The following is a 21,530-nucleotide window of genomic DNA, read 5'->3' as shown; positions in this document are numbered from 1 at the left end:
TATCACAATTTATGGGTCCACGTGGTACACCTTTATTACAAACAGAGCAGTGTGAGCAGGTCCTGTCGTGGATGGCAGAAAATGCATCCAGCAATGTATCGACCACCCAGTCTTCTACGCCGTCCACTGCTGCAACTCTGAATCCTCTGGCTGCTGCTCCTCCTTTATCACAGCCTGTACTGCTGCTACAAAAATGGTACTGGGGTCTGCATATGCTTCTGCTACATAAATGTTACAGGGGTCTGCTGATACTGCTGCTACAGAAATGTTACAGTGGTCTGCGTATACTGCTGCTAGAGAAATGATACTGGGGTCTGCCTATACTGCAGCTACAAAAATGTTACAGGGGTCTGCCTATACTGCAGCTACATAAATGTTGCAGGGATCTGCTGATACTGCAGCTACATAAATGTTACAGGGGTCTGCCTATACTTCCACTACAGAAATGGTACTGGGGTCTGCATATACTACTGCAACCGAAATGTTACTGGGGTCTGTCTATACTGCTGCTACAGAAATGTTCCTGGGGTCTGTTTATACCTTTGCTACAGGAATGTTACAGGGGTCTGTCTATACTATGGATGCACTAAGTCTTCCCATCACGGTGTTTTACCTATGTGGCACAAATAATACAGTAACTGACTAGGCCAGAATTGCTGGCCGAGGCCAAGTTTCTTGGCGGGGCGAAACTCTCCCATGGTTGGGCACTCCGATTTCTTCCTGTGTAATACCATCATTGTGCACTTACAGCATAGGCGAGCCCAAGGAACTCAAAGACCCCTTCCAGTGTTGAGCTATCTATGTTGCGACACATGGATTTCCCATTGCTATGTAACTCAGGGCACCTTGGGTCGTAAAGGTGGAGGCTTGGAACCGAGCCTGACCCTGGGCCTGCTAACGTGCTTCCCACACAGAGTATAGCGGGTCCTGGTCATGGTGTCTCGGGCTTATTATGCCACCTCCTCCTCCTGCTTGGGGTCAGGGGATCAGAACTGGGCAACATGTATTTTCTCCCGTGTTACCACAGTTATCTGACTGGTTTGGGCCAAAGAAGAGGAGCGTTACTGCATTGATGAGACCTTCACAGCTGTACTAGCATCGGAGTCCGCTCTATGCCCACGATTGCTAAGGGTGTGGCGCACTTTAAGTCTGCCATGTTTGGGCAGTCTGAGTCCTTCATATTAAATGCTGTCTTTGGGTTCCTTGGACTCGCCTATGCTGTGGGTGCACAAAGACTTCCCACAGCGGTGATTTACCTGTCCGGCACAAAGTCACTGACTGACTTGGGTAGGGTGCATAGTGCAGATGGCTTTCCCCTTGCGGTGTCGATAGAGCTATCCAACACCTAGACAGAATGAATGCTGTGTGGGCACAGGGACTTGCCATTGCTATGTCAGTCGCAGCACCTTGGGTCTCACAAGGTGTTTGCTGGGACCGAGCCTGGCCAAGGGCCCGCTCACATCCTTCCCACACAGGCTACAGCGGGCCCTGGTCATGGTTTCTTGGCCTTGTAAGGCTACCTCCTCCTCCCGCTTGGGGTCAGCAATGCGCATCATGTATTTTCTCTCGTGTTACCACAGTTATCTGAGAAACTTGTTTGGGCCAAAGGAGAGGAGAGTTACTGCATTAATGTTACAGGGGTCAGCCTATACTTCAGCTGCAGAAATGTTACTGGGCTCTACCTATACGTCAGCTGCAGAAATGTTACAGGGGTCAGCCTATACTTCAGCTGCAGAAATGTTACTGGGGTCCGCCTATACTTCAGTTGCAGAAATGTTACTGGGGTCTGTCTATACTGTTACTACGTAAATGTTACTGGGGTCTGTCTATACTGCTGCTACGGAAATGTTACTGGGGTCTGTCTATACTGTTACTGCAGAAATGTTACTGGGGTCTCCCTAGACTTCTGCAACATAACTGTTACTGGGGTCAGCTTATACCTTTGCTACAGGAATATTACAGGGGTCTGTGCATAGTATGGGTGCACTAACTTTTCCCATTGCGGTGTTCTACGTATCTGGCCCTAAAAAAAAAAAACCCAGACTGACTGGGGCATGCAGTGTGCGCCGAAGCCAACCTGTATTTTATCTGACGTTAGCTCAGCTGTCCGGGGCACTGCATTGGGATTTGTTTATGTACCGTCGGTGGCTTCCTGGGACCCACCCATGCTGTCGGTCCACACGGACTTCCCCTAGTGGTGTTGTAGCTGCCTGTTACTATTAATTAAAAAACCCCGGTCTGACTGGGGCCTGCAGTGTGGGCTGAAGACCACCTGTATTTTATCTGACGTTAGCTCTACTATCTGGGGCACTGCATTGGGACAAACTACAGGAGCAATACAGCGCTAATGAGACGTGCACAGCTACGCTAGCATTGGAGTCCGCTGTAGGCCCGTGATTGCTGAGGGTTTGTGCAGAGGCCTATGTCCTGGGTGCAGTGAAAGTCCGCTTCCAGCCTAGGATTGCTGAAGCTGTGGGCCGAGGCCTATGCCGTGGGCACGGGGCAAGTCTGCCATGTTTGGCTGCTCAGATCAATTTTTGGTTCATGTCTTGGGTTTCCTAGGACCCACCTATGCTGTTGGTGCAAACTTAGTTCCCATTGCGGTGTTTGACCTGTCTGGCACAAAGACACTGACTGACTTGGGTAGAGGGCAGAGTGCTGACTGCTTTCCCCTTGCAGTGTGGATTGAGCTATGCGACACCTTGACAGAATGAATACTGTGTGGCACATGGATTCCCCATTGCTATGCCCACGTGTGCAGCTCCTGACGGAGGTGGCACAGGATTGGAGTTCTCATTGCTTCTGTACAGCATTGTGGGCTATCGCCCCGCCCCTTTTAAAGAGGGTCGCTGCCTGGCCCTGCCAACCCTCTGCAGTGTGTGCCTCCGGTTCCTCCTCATGGCTGACGCACTTATAAATAGACATGAGGGTGGTGTGGCATGAGGGCAGCTGAAGGCTGCGCAGGGACACTTTGGTGTGCGCTGTGGACACTGGGTCGTGCGGGGGGGGCAGGGCAGCATGTAACCCAGGAGAAGGGGCAGCGGAGTGTCATGCAGGCAGTGATTGTGCTTTGTTGGAGGTAGTGTGGTGCTTAGCTAAGGTATGCCATGCTAATGAGGGCTTTTCAGAAGTAAAAGTTGTTGGGAGGGGGGGGGGCACTCTTGCCGCTATTGTGGCTTAATAGTGGGACCTGGGAACTTGAGATGCAGCACAACATGTAGCCCCTCGCCTGCCCTATCCGTTGCTGTGTCGTTCCCATCACTTTCTTGAATTGCCCCAATTTTCACAAATGAAAACCTTAGCGAGCATCGGCGAAATACAAAAATGCTCGGGTCGCCCATTGACTTCAATGGGGTTCGTTACTCGAAACGAGCCCTCGAACATCGCGAAAAGTTCGTCTCGAGTAACGAACACCCGAGCATTTTGGTGCTCGCTCATCTCTAATATCTATCTATCTATCTCCTATCTATCTATCTATCTATCTCCTATCTATCTATCTATCTATCTATCTATCTATCCATCTCCTATCTATCTATCTCTCACTCTATCTCCTATCTATCTATCTATCCCCTATCTATCTATATATCTATCTATCTATCCCATATCTATCTATCTATCTATCCCATATCTATCTATCTATCTATCTCCTATCTATCTATCTATCTCCTATCTATCTATCTATCTATCTATCTATCTATCTCCTATCTCTCTATCTCATCTATCTATCTATCTCCTATCTATCTATCTATCTATCTATCTATCTATCTATCTATCTATCTATCTATCTATCTATCTATCTCCTATCTATCTATCTATCTCCTATCTATCTATCTATCTCTCACTCTATCTCCTATCTATCTATCTATCCCCTATCTATCTATATATCTATCTATCCCATATCTATCTATCTATCTATCCCATATCTATCTATCTATCTATCTATCTATCTCCTATCTATCTATCTCCTATCTATCTATCTATCTATCTCCTATCTCTCTATCTCATCTATCTATCTATCTCCTATCTATCTATCTATCTATCTATCTCCTATCTATCTATCTATCTATCTATCTCCTATTTATCTATCTATCTATCTCCTATCTATCTATCTATCTATCTCCTATCTATCTATCTATCTATCTCCTATCTATCTCCTATCTATCTATCTATCTATCTATCTATCTATCTATCCCCTATCTATCTATCTATCTATCTCCTATCTATCTATCTATCTCCTATCTATCTATCTATCTATCTATCTATCTATCTCCTATCTATCTATCTATCTATCTATCTATCTCCTATCTATCTATCCATCCATCTCCTATCTATCTATCTCCTATCTATCTATCTATCTATCTATCTATCTATCTCCTATCTATCTATCTATCTATCTCCTATCTATCTATCTATCTATCCATCTCCTATCTATCTATCTCTCTCTCTATCTCCTATCTATCTATCTATCCCCTATCTATCTATCTATCTATCTATCTATCTATCTATCTATCTCCTATCTATCTATCTATCTATCCCCTATCTATCTCCTATCTATCTATCTATCTATCTCCTATCTATCTATCTCCTATCTATCTATCTCCTATCTATCTCCTATTTATCTATCTATCTCCTATTTATCTATCTATCTCCTATTTATCTATCTATCTATCTATCTCCTATCTATCTATCTATCTGTCTCCTATCTATCTATCTCCTATCTATCTATCTATCTCCTATCTATCTCCTATCTATCTATCCCCTATCTATCTATCTATCTATCTATCTATCTATCTCCTATCTATCTATCTATCTCCTATCTATCTATCTATCTCCTATCTATCTATCTATCTCCTATCTATCTATCTATCTATCTCCTATCTATCTATCTATCCATCCATCTCCTATCTATCTATCTCCTATCTATCTATCTATCTATCTATCTCCTATCTATCTATCTCCTATCTATCTATCTATCTATCTATCTATCTCCTATCTATCTATCTCCTATCTATCTATCTATCTATCTATCTATCTCCTATCTATCTATCTATCTATCTCCTATCTATCTATCTATCTCCTATCTATCTCCTATCTATCTCCTATCTATCTATCTATCTATCTATCTCCTATCTATCTATCTATCTATCTATCTATCTATCTATCTATCTATCTCCTATCTATCTATCTATCTATCTATCTATCTCCTATCTATCTATCTATCTCCTATCTATCTCCTATCTATCTATCTATCTCCTATCTATCTCCTATCTATCTATCCATCCATCTATCCATCCATCTCCTATCTATCTCCTATCTATCTATCTATCTATCTATCTATCTATCTATCTATCTATCCCCTATCTATCTATCTATCTATCTATCCCCTATCTATCTATCTCTCTCTATCTCCTATCTATCTATCTATCCCCTATCTATCTATCTATCTATCTATCTATCTATCTCCTATCTATCTATCTATCTATCTATCTATCTCCTATCTATCTATCTATCTATCTCATATCTATCTATCTATCTATCTCCTATCTATCTATCTATCTATCTATCTATCTATCTCCTATCTATCTCCTATCTATCTATCTATCTATCTATCTGTATATCTCCTATCTATCTATCTATCTATCTATCTATCTATCTATCTATCTCCTGTCTATCTCCTATTTATCTATCTATCTCCTATTTCTCTATCTATCTATCTCCTATCTATCTATCTATCTATCTCCTATCTATCTATCTATCTATCTATCTATCTATATATCTATCTGTCTCCTATCTATCTATCTCCTATCTATCTATCTATCTATCTATCTATCTCCTATCTATCTATCTATCTATCTATCTATCTCCTATCTATCTCCTATCTATCTATCTCCTATCTATCTATCTATCTCCTATCTATCTATCTCCTATCTATCTCCTATCTATCTATCTCCTATCTATCTATCCATCTCCTATCTATCTATCTATCCATCTATCTATCTATCTATCTATCTCCTATCTATCTCCTATCTATCTATCTATCTCCTATCTATCTATCTATCTCCTATCTATCTCCTATCTATCTATCTATCTATCTATCTATCTATCTATCTATCTTCGGTATTTGCAGAGAGTTATGTAGCTCTGACTCTCTGCTCTATCTATCTATCTATCCCATATCTATCTATCTATCTATCTCCTATCTATCTATCTATCTCCTATCTATCTATCTATCTCCTATCTATCTATCTATCTATCTATCTATCTATCTTCTATCTATCTCCTATCTATCTATCTATCTCCTATCTATCTATCTCCTATCTATCTATCTATCTATCTCCTATCTATCTATCTATCTCCTATCTATCTATCTATCTATCTATCTATCTATCTCCTATCTATCTATCTATCTATCTATCTATCTCCTATCTATCTCCTATCTATCTATCTATCTATCTATCTCCTATCTATCTATCTATCTATCTATCTCCTATTTATCTATCTATCTCCTATTTATCTATCTATCTATCTCCTATCTATCTATCTATCTCCTATCTATCTATCTATCTATCTGTCTCCTATCTATCTATCTCCTATCTATCTATCTATCTATCTCCTATCTATCTATCTATCTATCTATCTATCTATCTATCTCCTATCTATCTATCTATCTCCTATCTATCTATCTATCTATCTATCTATCTATCTATCTATCTATCTCCTATCTATCTATCTATCTATCTATCTATCTCCTATCTATCTATCTATCTATCTCCTATCTATCTATCTATCTATCTATCTATCTCCTATCTATCTATCTATCTATCTATCTATCTATCTATCTATCTATCTCCTATCTATCTATCTCCTATCTATCTATCTATCTATCTCCTATCTATCTATCTATCTATCTATCTATCTATCTATCTATCTCCTATCTATCTATCTATCTATCTATCTATCTATCTATCTATCTCCTATCTATCTATCTATCTCTCTCCTATCTATCTATCTATCTATCTATCTCCTATCTATCTATCTATCTATCTCCTATCTATCTATCTATCTATCTATCCATCCATCTATCTATCTATCTCCTATCTATCTATCTATCTATCTATCTCCTCTCTATCTATCTATCTATCTATCTATCTATCTATCTATCTATCTATCTATCTATCTATCTCCTATCTATCTATCTATCTATCTATCTCCTATCTATCTATCTATCTATCTATCTATCTATCTATCTATCTATCTTCGGTATTTGCAGAGTGTTATGTAGCCCTGACTCTCTGCTCATGTGACCCATCCGGTGGACCCTTTTACATGTCTGGTGGTCGGGGGCCCATAGAGCGGAGCCCCTCTATGTGTTGGAGATCCTCCGGTAATTACGTGCTCTGCTTCTGATTCTCCTCAGCTGCTCGTCTGATTGATGTTATGGCGGGACGCAGTCATGTAATATTTTCTCATCTCCTCCCGCTGCCAGAACATTTGTTAAACAATAGGAGGAGCGACGGAAGTCTCTGCGGCCGACTATGTGAGTAATTGGATGATTATAGGAGCCGACTCTATAGAGATGTGGAGTCACCATAAACCGGCGCTCAAGACCCCGCGCCAATGATACGTCCACGTGTGCGGTTACTGCTTGGAATAGGCGGCCGCCGAGCGCCGTGTGGTAAATCAGCGCCGGTCACCCTAAAAGTCCCTAATACATAGTCCGGAGCCGCAGCCTCCTGCCATCAGGGGACACAGCTGGTCTGCGGCCTGCGGCGCCGTGTCGTATGTTCTGGTAATTGGCGCACTCCACGTTCCTATGAAATCTAGTTGTGCGCTCCGAGATCATCGCCTCCCCAATAATGCGGATCATTTACATGACAACTATAACAGTGGGACCTCCTTCCCCTCCCCGCCCTCCTAAGGCTGCATTCACATGGCCGAGTGCGATAACGGACCCCGTCGCTCGCCAGCATCCCATTTTTATGGCAACAGAAAGCAATTACGATAAAAGGTTGCTTCTGTGAAATAGCGATCTTCAGGCACGAGAAAGGATTGACCTCCAAGGTAAACATCGTATCGCGGTCGTATCGCATGCAACGGCTTTTAGGGTCTCATTGCTAGACAATAGGCGAGGCGTTCTGCCCAAACATAGAACAAGCGGCGATGACCTTTCCTGGCAGCTGACCCTTCCTGCTTATCAGACGGCACGCTGAGTTCTCCGCAGGGACCGCTGATAGCATTCTTACCACTGCAGCCCTGCTGGAGAGCAATGGAGCTGAATGCAGATTAGAGCCCTCCAGCTGTTATCTGCATTCAGCAGAAGGCTTCATTTGCTAATAAGCTGCTTTCTAGTTTATGCAAAATGATCGCTCAAAACTGCCGCTCACGTTACCTGTTGAACCAATAGGCCTTTACACGCTATAAATTCTGCACGCGAAAAACCCGTTTGAATACCCCGATGTAACCATTGGGGTCTCAGTGTTAAACAATACATGCATTACACGCAAAGAACATACGCCTGTGTCAGCGCAGCCTTAGGGTGAACTGCCGCTATAGTTTACACGGTTTCTGACATAAATTATAGCGAATGCAATGATCCATTGGTAGCCCCGCCCCTGCAGATAAGCCCTGCCCACTTTTTTCAAAGGTTTGGTGAAGAAATGCCAAAAAGTTTGAGACTTTTGTTATGCAAAAATTCCACACGACTATTTTTATGAATCCCCCCCACTGTTTTAGTTCCTCACCATATTCAAGATCTCTGCTTGCTGTCAGTGATTAAGAATGCTCTACGTGAATGAAAACCTGTGTAGATGTAATACTTCTCACAGCTGGGGGTTTGCCACAATAGTATCCAGGTTAGACAGCTAAGTCCAGAGGATTAGCGCTGGCGCAGATCTCACACAATAGCGAAATCTTCGGTTGTGTTCCGGAAGCCGGTCAGACGCTCTTACAGTCATTTGGGTTCATCTGGTTCTGTTTGGGTTCTGGACTTCCAGTAATTTCATTGTTCAGCTCCCAAAATGGCGAACAATGACGGAAATCACAGCGGCGGACGCCGCATATCTCAGCATGTCCTAGGCACCAGCGGCGCAGATCTCAGCATGTCCTAGGCACCAGCGGCGCAGATCTCTACTTTATCCTAATAGTCTGCTACAGTGTATCAGTGAAGGCACAACCCTCCCCCTGCCGGACCCTAGCAGTCAGATGTGATATGTGGGACAATCCAGCAGCAGGTGTTCAGTTTCCCAGCAGCGCCCCCGCAGGGTAGATGAAGCATTACACTATTCTAATAGGATGCCGGTGAAATGTATGGACATTCCACTCCTCTAGGGTGAAAGGCACTCTGTGGGGATGCCCTTCAATAGATGGGGACCGTCATCTGTTCAGCCCCTCCAAGAATGCGGGGCCCGGGGCCAACGGCTGATTGCGGGGAGCGTCAAGAACAGAAGACAAGGCAATCAGCTGATTCTGCTTAGGAAAGCCGCGACGACCTCATATTTCACATGATATACCAAGGCAGTACACGGCCCAGCAGGATGGGGGCGCTCTTACCGAGCAGAGGGGGGTGATGTCCGTAAGCCCCCATAGGACATATGTGTTGTCTTCTTGGCAGAAGAGCTCAGGGGCCCCACCAAACGGCTCCCGGGACCCCTGAAGGGGAACTTCTGTCTCTTTTACAACTTGTCACATACAACATTTCTAAGACCTCGAGTGACGGCCGCACTCTTCATAGTAATTCTGAGTCACATGACGTCTTCTCCAGTCACAGCTGAAGCGGAATGCAGCTATCCCCGATTCATTGTAGCGCTTCGGGGATAGCTGCACCAATAGAAACTAATGTCCTATAATGGGGCGGAGCTTAGACTCTTTTTCAAAGGGAAAAATGCAAAAAAGTAGAGAAATAACATAAAAATATAAAATATGATGGAACCAAACGTCTGCGGTTCCTCATTTGTTTTATCGAGGTTTAAAAGTAAAATAACCATTTCTAGAGGTTGTAAAGAGAAACATTCTTCAAAAAAACAGCCCCCCATCTGTCCACAGGTCACCAGTGATAGTGCAGCTGTCCCCATTCACTTCAGTGGAGCTGAGCTGCAATACCAAACACAACCTGAGGACGGGGGGCGCTGTTTGTGGAAGAGAAGCCTTATGCTTATGATCTTTTAACCCCCGTCAGATATTTATTTTTAAATTACTCCATATTTCGTATTGCTGAGCCGCCGCCTCCGTGCTCTAATGTGGGGCGCAGATACAGGGCGGGAAAATCACTCCTCGCTATTCTGCGCCCAGCGGCTCAGATGGAACCCGCTGTTCTGTGTCATCACCTCCACTGACGTGTTTCTGCATATGATCAATGCAATGCCACCTCAGCTCTGCATCAGAAACTGTGTGGGTTATAGTCCTCCAGCAGATAAGAGGCGTCAGCACTACCTCTGCTACCTGTCTGTAACTAATGGAAACTCTTTATACTTTGTCTTTAAACATTTAATGGCAGCTGTCAAGTGCCCAGAAGGGCTAATATATGCGCCAAATGACCCCCTGGACGCCTTCATCATAGACCCCGTCCCTCTCATGATTGGCTCTTCTCTGTATGGTAATTCTCCCCGTGACCCCGGAGTGCGGCATAAAATCACGTGACAAGTCTACCGCGGATCAGTTTCAGTGTGAATCCACATTAGATGGAAGATCCAGCGATCGGAGCGACTTCCAACGAGGCCGGTCATCGGTGCTAGACTAGCCGGGGTCTCACTGCCAACCATGGGGGGTTTTATCATGTAACTGTGTGGAGAGTATACAGAGAATGGCGCGATCGAGGAAAACATCCAGCGAACGGGGATCCTGCGGACGGAAACAACTCATCAGTGAAAGGGGTCGGAGGAGGATGTCAGGAATCGTTCTGACCAACAGGATGCACAGTCAGCTGAATACAATGCTGGAGCTCCAACTAACGTGTCCGAACGCACAACTCGCCGTTCCTCCGCACGGATGGTATAACAGCGGGCGACCAGTTCCAGCGCCATTGTGTCTAAGAGAAACAGAAAGACTCCAGCGGGCAAAAGAGCGCAAAACTTGTATCACTGAGCAGCGGGAAAACATCTCCTGGTCAGATGGATGCAGATTTATGTGCTGATGGGAGGTCAGAATTTGGTGCAGGCAGCATGAATCGCTGACCCCTTCCTGTCAGCCGGTCAGAACATGTCAGCACCGCCATCTAATCTGCAGGGACTACAAGAATCTTCCTGTCCGCAGGGGCCGGTATTCCTGCAGAACCGTTTCACCACCAAGTGGAATCTACAGGACGAACTGCTGCGGGTCTGAAGGATAAAGACGTCCAACGCTACTAGATGGGGAGCTCTAATAAAGAGGCGGTCGATATATGTGTACACTTCCCAGCTCAATTGTTCGCTGCATGGCTGCTGTTGGGCATTATATGGCGGCATCATGTAGGTTCAGTATGGCAATATCGTGTAGGTTCAGTATGGCGGTATTGCATAGGTTCAGTATGGCAGTATAATGTAGGTTAAGTATGGCGGTATCGTGTAGGTTCAGTGTGATGGTATAGTGTAGGCTCAGTATGGCGGTATCGTGTAGGTTCGGTATTGCGGTATCATACAGGTTTGGTATTGCAGTATCGTGTAGGTTCAGTATGGCGGTATTGTGTAGGTTCAGTGTGGTGGTATTGTACAGGTTCAGCATGACGGTATCATGTAGGTTCAGTGTGGCGGTTTCTTGTAGGTTAAGTATGGCAGTATTGTGTAAGTTCAGTATGGCAGTATCACGTAGGTTCAGTTTGGAGGTATCTTGTAGGTTCATTGTGGTGGTATTGTGTAGGTTCAGTGTGGCGGTATCATGTAGGTTCAGTATGGCGGTATTGTATAGGTTTAGTATGGCTGAATCATATAGGTTTCGTATAGCGGCATCGTGTAGGTTCAGTTTGGTGGTATCGTGTAGGTTCAATGTGGCAGTATCATGTAGGTTCTGTATGGCGGTATCGTGTAGGTTCAGTTTGGTGGTATTGTGCAGGTTCAGTGTGGTGGAATCGTGTAAGTACAGTATGGCAGTATCGTGTAGGTTCAGTATGGCGGTATCGTGTAGTTTCAGTGTGGTGGTATTGTGTAGGTTCAATGTGGCGGTATCGTGTAGGTTCAGTATGCTGGTATTGTGTAGGTTCAGTGTGGTGGAATCGTGTAAGTACAGCATGGCAGTATCGTGTAGGTTCAGTATGGCAGTATCGTGTAGGTTCAGTATGGCAGTATCGTGTAGGTTCAGTGTGGTGGTATTGTACAGGTTCAGCATAGCAGTATCGTGTAGGTTCACTATGACGGTATCATGTATGTTAAGTGTGGCGGTTTTTTGTAGGTTCAGTATGGCAGTATTGTGTAGGTTCCGTATGGCAGTATTGTGTAGGTTCCGTATGACAGTATTGTGTAGGTTCCGTATGGCGGTATAGTGTAGGTTCAGTATGGCGGTATAGTGTAGGTTCAGTATGGCGGTATAGTGTAGGTTCAGTATGGCGGTATAGTGTAGGTTCAGTATGGCGGTATTGTGTAGGTTCAGTATGACAGTATTGTGTAGGTTTAGTATGGCAGTATTGTGTAGGTTCCGTATGGCAGTATTGTGTAGGTTCCGTATGGCAGTATTGTGTAGGTTCCGTATGGCAGTATTGTGTAGGTTCAGTATGGCGGTATTGTGTAGGTTTAGTATGACAGTATCATGTAGGTTTAGTTTGGAGGTATCTTGTAGGTTCAGTATGGTGGTATTGTGTAGGTTGAGCGTGGCGGTATCATGTAGGTTCAGTATGGCGGTATCAGATAGGTTTAGTATGGCTGAATCGTACAGGTTCGGTATAGTGGCATCGTGTAGGTACAGTTTGGTGGTATCATGTAGGTTTAGTATGGTGGTATTGTGTAGGTTCAGTGTGGCGGTATTGTGTAGGTTCAGTATGGCAGTATCATGTAGGTTCAGTATGGCGGTATTGTGTAGGTTCAATGTGGCAGTATTGCATAGGTTCAGTATGGCAGTGTCATATAGGGCCAGTATGGAGGTATTGTGTAGGTTCAGTATGGCGGTATTGTGTAGGTTCTGTATCGTGTAGGTTCAGTTTGGAGGTATCTTGTAGGTTCAGTATGGCGGTATCGTGTAGGTTCAGTATGGCGGTATCGGATAGGTTTAGTATGCCTGAATCGTACAGGTGCGGTATAGCAGCATTGTGTACGTACAGTTGTGTGGTATCATGTAGGTTCAGTATGGCAGTATCATGTAGGTTCAGTATGGCGGTATCGTATAGTGTCAGTATGGTGGTATTCTATAGGTTCAGTATGGCGGTATTGTGTAGGTTCAGTATGGCGGTATTGTGTAGGTTCAGTATGGTAGTATCATGTAGGTTCAGTACGGCGGTATTCTGTAAGTTCAGTATGGCGGTATCGTGTAGGTTCAGTATTACGGTATCATGGAGGTTCGGTATTACGGTATCATGGAGGTTCGGTATTGCGATATCATGTAGGTTCAGTATGGCGGTATGGTTTAGGTTCAGTGTGGTGGTATTGTACAGGTTCAGCATGGCAGTATCGTGTAGGTTCAGTATGACGGTATCATTTAGGTTCAGTGTGGCGGTTTCTTGTAGGTTCAGTATGGCGGTTTTGTGTAAGTTCAGTATGGCAGTATTACGTAGGTTCAGTTTGGAGGTATCTTAGAGGTTCAGTATGTTGGTATCGTGTAGGTTCAGTGTAGCAGTATCATGTAGATTCAGTATGACGGTATCGTATAGGTTAATACGGCTGAATTGTATAGGTTTGGTATAGCGGCATCATGTAGGCTCAGTTTGGAGGTATCTTGTAGGATCAGTATGGTGGTATCGTGTAGGTTTAGAGTGGTGGTATCGTGTAAGTTCAGTGTGGCGGTATTGTGTAGGTTCAGAGTGGCGGTATCGTGTAAGTTCAGTATTGCGGTATCGTGTAGGTTCAGTGTGGCAGTCTTGCGTAGGTTCAGTATGGCGGTATCGTATAGGGTCAGTATGGCGGTATTGTTTAGGGTCAGAGTGGCGGTATCGTGTAAGATCAGTATTGCGGTATCGTGTAGGTTCAGTATGGCAGTATCATGTAGGTTAAGTGTGGCGGTTTCTTGTAGGTTCAGTATGGCGATATCATGTAGGTTCAGTATGGCAGTATCTTGTAGGTTCAGTATGCTGGTATCATGTAGGTTCAGAATGGCGGCATCGTGTAGGTTCGGCATGGCGGTATCGTGTACGTTCAGTATGGCTGTATCGTGTAGGTTCAGTGTGGCAGTATTGTGTAGGTTCAGTATGGCGGTATCGTGTAGGTTCAGCATGGCGGTATCGTGTAGGTTCAGCATGGCGGTATCGTGTAGGTTCAGCATGGCGGTATCGTGTAGGTTCAGCATGGCGGTATCGTGTAGGTTCAGCATGGCGGTATCGTGTAGGTTCGGCATGGCGGTATCGTGTATGTTCAGTTTGGAGGTATTGTGTAGGTTCAGTATGGCGGTATCGTGTAGGTTCGGCATGGCGGTATCGTGTAGGTTCAGTATGGCGGTATCATGTAGGTTCAGTATGGCGGTATCATGTAGGTTCAGTATGGTGGTATCGTGTAGGTTCAGCATGGCGGTATCGTGTAGGTTCAGTATGGTGATATTGTGTAGGTTCAGTGTGACCGTATCATGTAGATTCAGTATGGCGGTATCGTATAGGTTAATATGGCTGAATCGTATAGGTTTGTTATAGCGGCATTATGTAGGTTCAGTTTGGAGGTATCTTGTAGGATCAGTATGGTGGTATCGTGTAGGTTCAGTGTGGTGGTATCGTTTAAGTTCAGTGTGGCGGTATTGTGTAGGGTCAGAGTGGCGGTATCGTGTAAGTTCAGTGTGACGATATCATGTAGGTTAAGTGTGGCGGTTTCTTGTAGGTTCAGTATGGCGATATCATGTAGGTTCAGTATGGCAGTATCTTGTAGGTTCAGTTTGGAGGTATCTTGAAGCGCTGCGGAATAAGTTGGCGCTATACAAATAAAGATTATTATTATTATTATTATCTTGTAGGCTCGGTATGGCGGTATCGTGTAGGTTCAGTGTGGCGTTATCTGGTAGGTTCATTATGGTGGTATCGCGTATGTTCAGTTTGGAGGTATCTTGTAGGTTCAGTATGGCGGTATCGTGTAGGTTCAGTATGGCGGTATCGTGTAGGTTCAGTGTGGTGGTATTGTGTAGGTTCAGTATGGCGGTATCGTGTATGTTCAGTTCGGAGTTATTGTGTAGGTTCGGCATGGCGGTATCGTGTAGGTTCGGCATGGCGGTATCGTGCAGGTTCAGTATGGCGGTATCGTGTAGGTTCAGTGTGACTGTATCGTGTATGTTCAGTGTGGCGGTATCGTGTAGGTTCGGCATGGCGGTATCGTGTAGGTTCGGCATGGCGGTATCGTGTAGGTTCGGCATGGCGGTATCGTGTAGGTTCGGCATGGCGGTATCGTGTAGGTTCGGCATGGCGGTATCGTGTAGGTTCGGCATGGCGGTATTGTGTAGGTTCAGTATGGCGGTATTGTGTATGTTCAGTATGGCGGTATCGTGTAGGTTCAGTATGGCGGTATCGTGTAGGTTCTGTATGGCGGTATTGTGTAGGTTCTGTATGGCGGTATTGTGTAGGTTCAGTATGGCGGTATCGTGTAGGTTCGGCATGGCGGTATCGTGTAGGTTCAGTATGGCAGTATCGTGTAGGTTCAGTATGGCGGAATCGTGTAGGTTCAGTGTGGCGGTATCGTGTAGGTTCAGTATGGCGGTATCGTGTAGGTTCGGCATGGCGGTATTACTCTGCATTGAGATGTTGATTTCATTGCGTCTTAGAAGGTCGTAGGAACCTGTTTGTTTGCCCTGGTGACATCACAGCGTATTTAGCTGAAGTCGGCGCGGTTCTCACTGTCCACACAGCATTCCGAGACGCATCTTTTCGCTTGCTGCGCTCTTTCCTCCCGCCGCTCGCACGTTATAAATAGATGGATGATCAGGCGCACGCAGCGGGCCGACGCCGCAGTACTTTATCCTCAGCGTCGCTTCGGGGCCAAAAATCGCTCACACAGAAAATTAGTCAGCTGGAAATTGATTAAAATTGCAAATTCTAAGAGCCCAAGAGGGGAAGCGGCTGAACTGCTTGAGGGGTGCGCTGCGGCGTCTGTCCACGGGGGAGGGGCTTACAGCACAACCTGGGCATAACCAGCCAGGCTTGCTGGGACATGTAGTTCCTGCTCTGCCTGTTTGACTCTGATGTCAGCGGGGGGCGTTCTAACTAATAATGGATTAGGGCTGCAGTATCTGCTGCCATGCAGCAATCAGCGGGGGAAGGGGGGGGGGGGTGTTCTGGCGTCTAAGAGAAGATCCTCAAAGCAAATAAATAGCGCCACATCGTGCCCATATAGTACATGTAGTGTCTGCCACACTCAGCACCAGCTTCTTGGTACCGCATGGTGACATTAGTTATGGGTACCACCGGCATAACTATAGGCGATGCGGTTGCCCCGGGCCCAGGAGTATTAGGCTCTCCTCTCCATATAGGGAGCCCAGTACCATTAATTAAGCATTATAGTTGGGGGCCCCGTTACAGGTTTTGCATTGGGGCCCAGAAGCTTCAATTATGCCTCTAATGGGTACAGTATGGGCCATTGGTTGAGGGTTTAGTATGGGGCATTGGTTATAGGTGCAGTATGGGGCATTGGTTATGGGTATAGTATGGGGCATTGGTTATGGGTATAGTATGGGGCATTGGTTATGGGTATAGTATGGTGATAGTTATGGGCACTGTATGGGGGATTGGTTATGGGTATAGTATGGTGATAGTTATAGGTGCAGTATGGGGCATTGGTTAAGGGTATAGTATGGGGCATTGGTTATGGGCACAGTATGGTGATAGTTATAGGTGCAGTATGGGGCATTGGTTATGGGTATAGTATGGTGATAGTTATAGGTGCAGTATGGGGCATTGGTTATGGGTATAGTATGTTGATAGTTATAGGTGCAGTATGGGGCATTGGTTATGGGTATAGTATGGTGATAGTTATAGGTGCAGTATGGGGCATTGGTTATGGGTATAGTATGGGGCATTGGTTATGGGTATAGTATGGTGATAGTTATGGGCACTGTATGGGGCATTGGTTATGGGTATAGTATGGTGATAGTTGTGGGCACTGTATGGGCCATTGGTTGAGGGTTTAGTATGGGGCATTGGTTATAGGTGCAGTATGGGGCATTGGTTATGGGTATAGTATGGTGATAGTTATAGGTGCAGTATGGGGCATTGGTTATGGGTACAGTATGGGGCATTGGTTATGGGTATAGTATGGTGATAGTTATGGGCACTGTATGAGGCATTGGTTATGAGTATAGTATGGTGATAGTTATAGGCGCAGTATGGGGCATTGGTTATGGGTATAGTATGGGGCATTGGTTATAGGTGCAGTATGGGGCATTGGTTATGGGTACAGTATGGGCCATTGGTTGAGGGTATAGTATGGGGCATTGGTTATAGGCGCAGTATGGGGCATTGGTTATGGGTACAGTATGGTGATAGTTATGGGCACTGTATGGGGCATTGGTTATGGGTACAGTATGGTGATAGTTATGGGCACTGTATGGGGCATTGGTTATGGGTATAGTATGGTGATAGTTATGGGCACTGTATGGGGCATTGGTTATGGGTATAGTATGGTGATAGTTATGGGCACTGTATGGGGCATTGGTTATGAGTATAGTATGGTGATAGTTATAGGTGCAGTATGGGGCATTGGTTATGGGTATAGTATGGTGATAGTTATAGGTGCAGTATGGGGCATTGGTTATGGGTATAGTATGGGGCATTGGTTATAGGCGCAGTATGGGGCATTGGTTATGGGTACAGTATGGGCCATTGGTTGAGGGTATAGTATGGGGCATTGGTTATAGGCGCAGTATGGGGCATTGGTTATGGGTACAGTATGGTGATAGTTATGGGCACTGTATGGGGCATTGGTTATGGGTACAGTATGGTGATAGTTATGGGCACTGTATGGGGCATTGGTTATGGGTATAGTATGGTGATAGTTATGGGCACTGTATGGGGCATTAGTTATGGGTATAGTATGGTGATAGTTATGGGCACTGTATGGGGCATTGGTTATGAGTATAGTATGGTGATAGTTATAGGTGCAGTATGGGGCATTGGTTATGGGCACTGTATGGGGCATTGGTTATGGGTATAGTATGGTGATAGTTATAGGTGCAGTATGGGGCATTGGTTATGGGTATAGTATGGGGCATTGGTTATAGGCGCAGTATGGGGCATTGGTTATGGGTACAGTATGGGCCATTGGTTGAGGGTATAGTATGGGGCATTGGTTATAGGCGCAGTATAGGGTATTGGTTATGGGTACAGTATGGTGATAGTTATGGGCACTGTATGGGGCATTGGTTATGGGTATAGTATGGTGATAGTTATGGGCACTGTATGGGGGATTGGTTATGGGAATAGTATGGTGATAGTTATAGGTGCAGTATGGGGCATTGGTTAAGGGTATAGTATGGGGCATTGGTTATGGGCACAGTATGGTGATAGTTATAGGTGCAGTATGGGGCATTGGTTATGGGTACAGTATGGTGATAGTTATGGGTGCAGGATGGGGCATTGGTTATGAGTATAGTATGGTGATAGTTATAGGTGCAGTATGGGGCATTATTTGTGGGTACAGTATGGTGATAGTTATGGGCACTGTATGGGGCATTATTTGTGGGTACAGTATGGTGATAGTTATGGGCACTGTATGGGGCATTGGTTATGGGTATAGTATGGTGATAGTTATAGGTGCAGTATGGGGCATTGGTTATGGGTACAGTGTGGTGATAGTTATGGGTGCAGTATGGGGCATTGGTTATGGGCACTGTATGGGGCATTGGTTATGGGTATAGTATGGTGATAGTTATGGGCACTGTATGGGGCATTGGTTATGGGTATAGTATGGTGATAGTTATGGGCACTGTATGGGGCATTGGTTATGGGTATAGTATGGTGATAGTTATAGGTGCAGTATGGGGCATTGGTTATGGGTATAGTATGGGGCATTGGTTATAGGCGCAGTATGGGGCATTGGTTATGGGTACAGTATGGGCCATTGGTTGAGGGTATAGTATGGGGCATTGGTTATAGGCGCAGTATAGGGTATTGGTTATGGGTACAGTATGGTGATAGTTATGGGCACTGTATGGGGCATTGGTTATGGGTATAGTATGGTGATAGTTATGGGCACTGTATGGGGGATTGGTTATGGGTATAGTATGGTGATAGTTATAGGTGCAGTATGGGGCATTGGTTAAGGGTATAGTATGGGTCATTGGTTATGGGCACAGTATGGTGATAGTTATAGGTGCAGTATGGGGCATTGGTTATGGGTACAGTATGGTGATAGTTATGGGTGCAGGATGGGGCATTGGTTATGAGTATAGTATGGTGATAGTTATAGGTGCAGTATGGGGCATTGGTTATGAGTATAGTATGGTGATAGTTATAGGTGCAGTATGGGGCATTGGTTATGGGTATAGTATGGTGATAGTTATAGGTGCAGTATGGGGCATTGGTTATGGGTATAGTATGGGGCATTGGTTATAGGCGCAGTATGGGGCATTGGTTATGGGTACAGTATGGGCCATTGGTTGAGGGTATAGTATGGGGCATTGGTTATAGGCGCAGTATGGGGCATTGGTTATGGGTACAGTATGGTGATAGTTATGGGCACTGTATGGGGCATTGGTTATGGGTACAGTATGGTGATAGTTATGGGCACTGTATGGGGCATTGGTTATGGGTATAGTATGGTGATAGTTATGGGCACTGTATGGGGCATTAGTTATGGGTATAGTATGGTGATAGTTATGGGCACTGTATGGGGCATTGGTTATGAGTATAGTATGGTGATAGTTATAGGTGCAGTATGGGGCATTGGTTATGGGTATAGTATGTTGATAGTTATAGGTGCAGTATGGGGCATTGCTTATGGGTACAGTGTGGTGATAGTTATGGGTGCAGTATGGGGCATTGGTTATGGGCACTGTATGGGGCATTGGTTATGGGTATAGTATGGTGATAGTTATAGGTGCAGTATGGGGCATTGGTTATGGGTATAGTATGGGGCATTGGTTATAGGCGCAGTATGGGGCATTGGTTATGGGTACAGTATGGGCCATTGGTTGAGGGTATAGTATGGGGCATTGGTTATAGGCGCAGTATAGGGTATTGGTTATGGGTACAGTATGGTGATAGTTATGGGCACTGTATGGGGCATTGGTTATGGGTATAGTATGGTGATAGTTATGGGCACTGTATGGGGGATTGGTTATGGGTATAGTATGGTGATAGTTATAGGTGCAGTATGGGGCATTGGTTATGGGTATAGTATGGGGCATTGGTTATAGGTGCAGTATGGGGCATTGGTTATGGGTATAGTATGGTGATAGTTATGGGCACTGTATGGGGCATTGGTTATGGGTATAGTATGGTGATAGTTATGGGCACTGTATGGGGGATTGGTTATGGGTATAGTATGGTGATAGTTATAGGTGCAGTATGGGGCATTGGTTAAGGGTATAGTATGGGGCATTGGTTATGGGCACAGTATGGTGATAGTTATAGGTGCAGTATGGGGCATTGGTTATGGGTACAGTATGGTGATAGTTATGGGTGCAGGATGGGGCATTGGTTATGAGTATAGTATGGTGATAGTTATAGGTGCAGTATGGGGCATTGGTTATGAGTATAGTATGGTGATAGTTATAGGTGCAGTATGGGGCATTATTTGTGGGTACAGTATGGTGATAGTTATGGGCACTGTATGGGGCATTATTTGTGGGTACAGTATGGTGATAGTTATGGGCACTGTATGGGGCATTGGTTATGGGTATAGTATGGTGATAGTTATAGGTGCAGTATGGGGCATTGGTTATGGGTATAGTATGTTGATAGTTATAGGTGCAGTATGGGGCATTGGTTATGGGTACAGTGTGGTGATAGTTATGGGTGCAGTATGGGGCATTGGTTATGGGTATAGTATGGGGCATTGGTTGAGGGCACTGTATGGGGCATTGGTTATGGGTATATTATGGTGATAGTTATGGGTACAGTATGGGGCATCGGTTATGGGTATAGTATGGTGATAGTTATAGGTGCAGTATGGGGCATTGATTATGGGTACAGTGTGGTGATAGTTATGGGTGCAGTATGGGGCATTGTTCACGGGTACAGTATGGTGATAGTTATGGGTACAGTTTGGGGCATTGTTTACGGGTACAGTATGGTGATAGTTATGGGTGCAGTATGGGGCATTGTTTACGGGTACAGTATGGTGATAGTTATGGGTACAGTATGGGGCATTGGTTATGGGTATAGTATGGAGCATTGGTTATTGGTATAGTGTGGGGAATTGGTTATAGGTGCAGTATGGGGCATTGGTTATGGGTACAGTATGGGACATTGGTTATGGGTATAGTATGGAGCATTGGTTATAGGTGCAGTA

The 21,530-nt window shown here is 44.8% G+C and overlaps 1 protein-coding gene across 1 annotated transcript in view; it reads left to right on the top strand.

Annotated features, from left to right (window-relative positions):
- SORCS3 (sortilin related VPS10 domain containing receptor 3) overlaps positions 1 to 21,530 on the top strand; it is an 810,393-nt gene that overhangs the window by 449,851 nt on the left and 339,012 nt on the right. The window lies entirely within an intron of this gene.

The sequence above is a fragment of the Eleutherodactylus coqui genome, chromosome 4 (genome assembly GCF_035609145.1).
Source record: "Eleutherodactylus coqui strain aEleCoq1 chromosome 4, aEleCoq1.hap1, whole genome shotgun sequence".
NCBI classification, from domain to species: Eukaryota; Metazoa; Chordata; class Amphibia; order Anura; family Eleutherodactylidae; genus Eleutherodactylus; species Eleutherodactylus coqui.
Note: the sequence above shows the minus strand (reverse complement) of the source record. Positions and strands in the feature narration are given on the sequence as shown.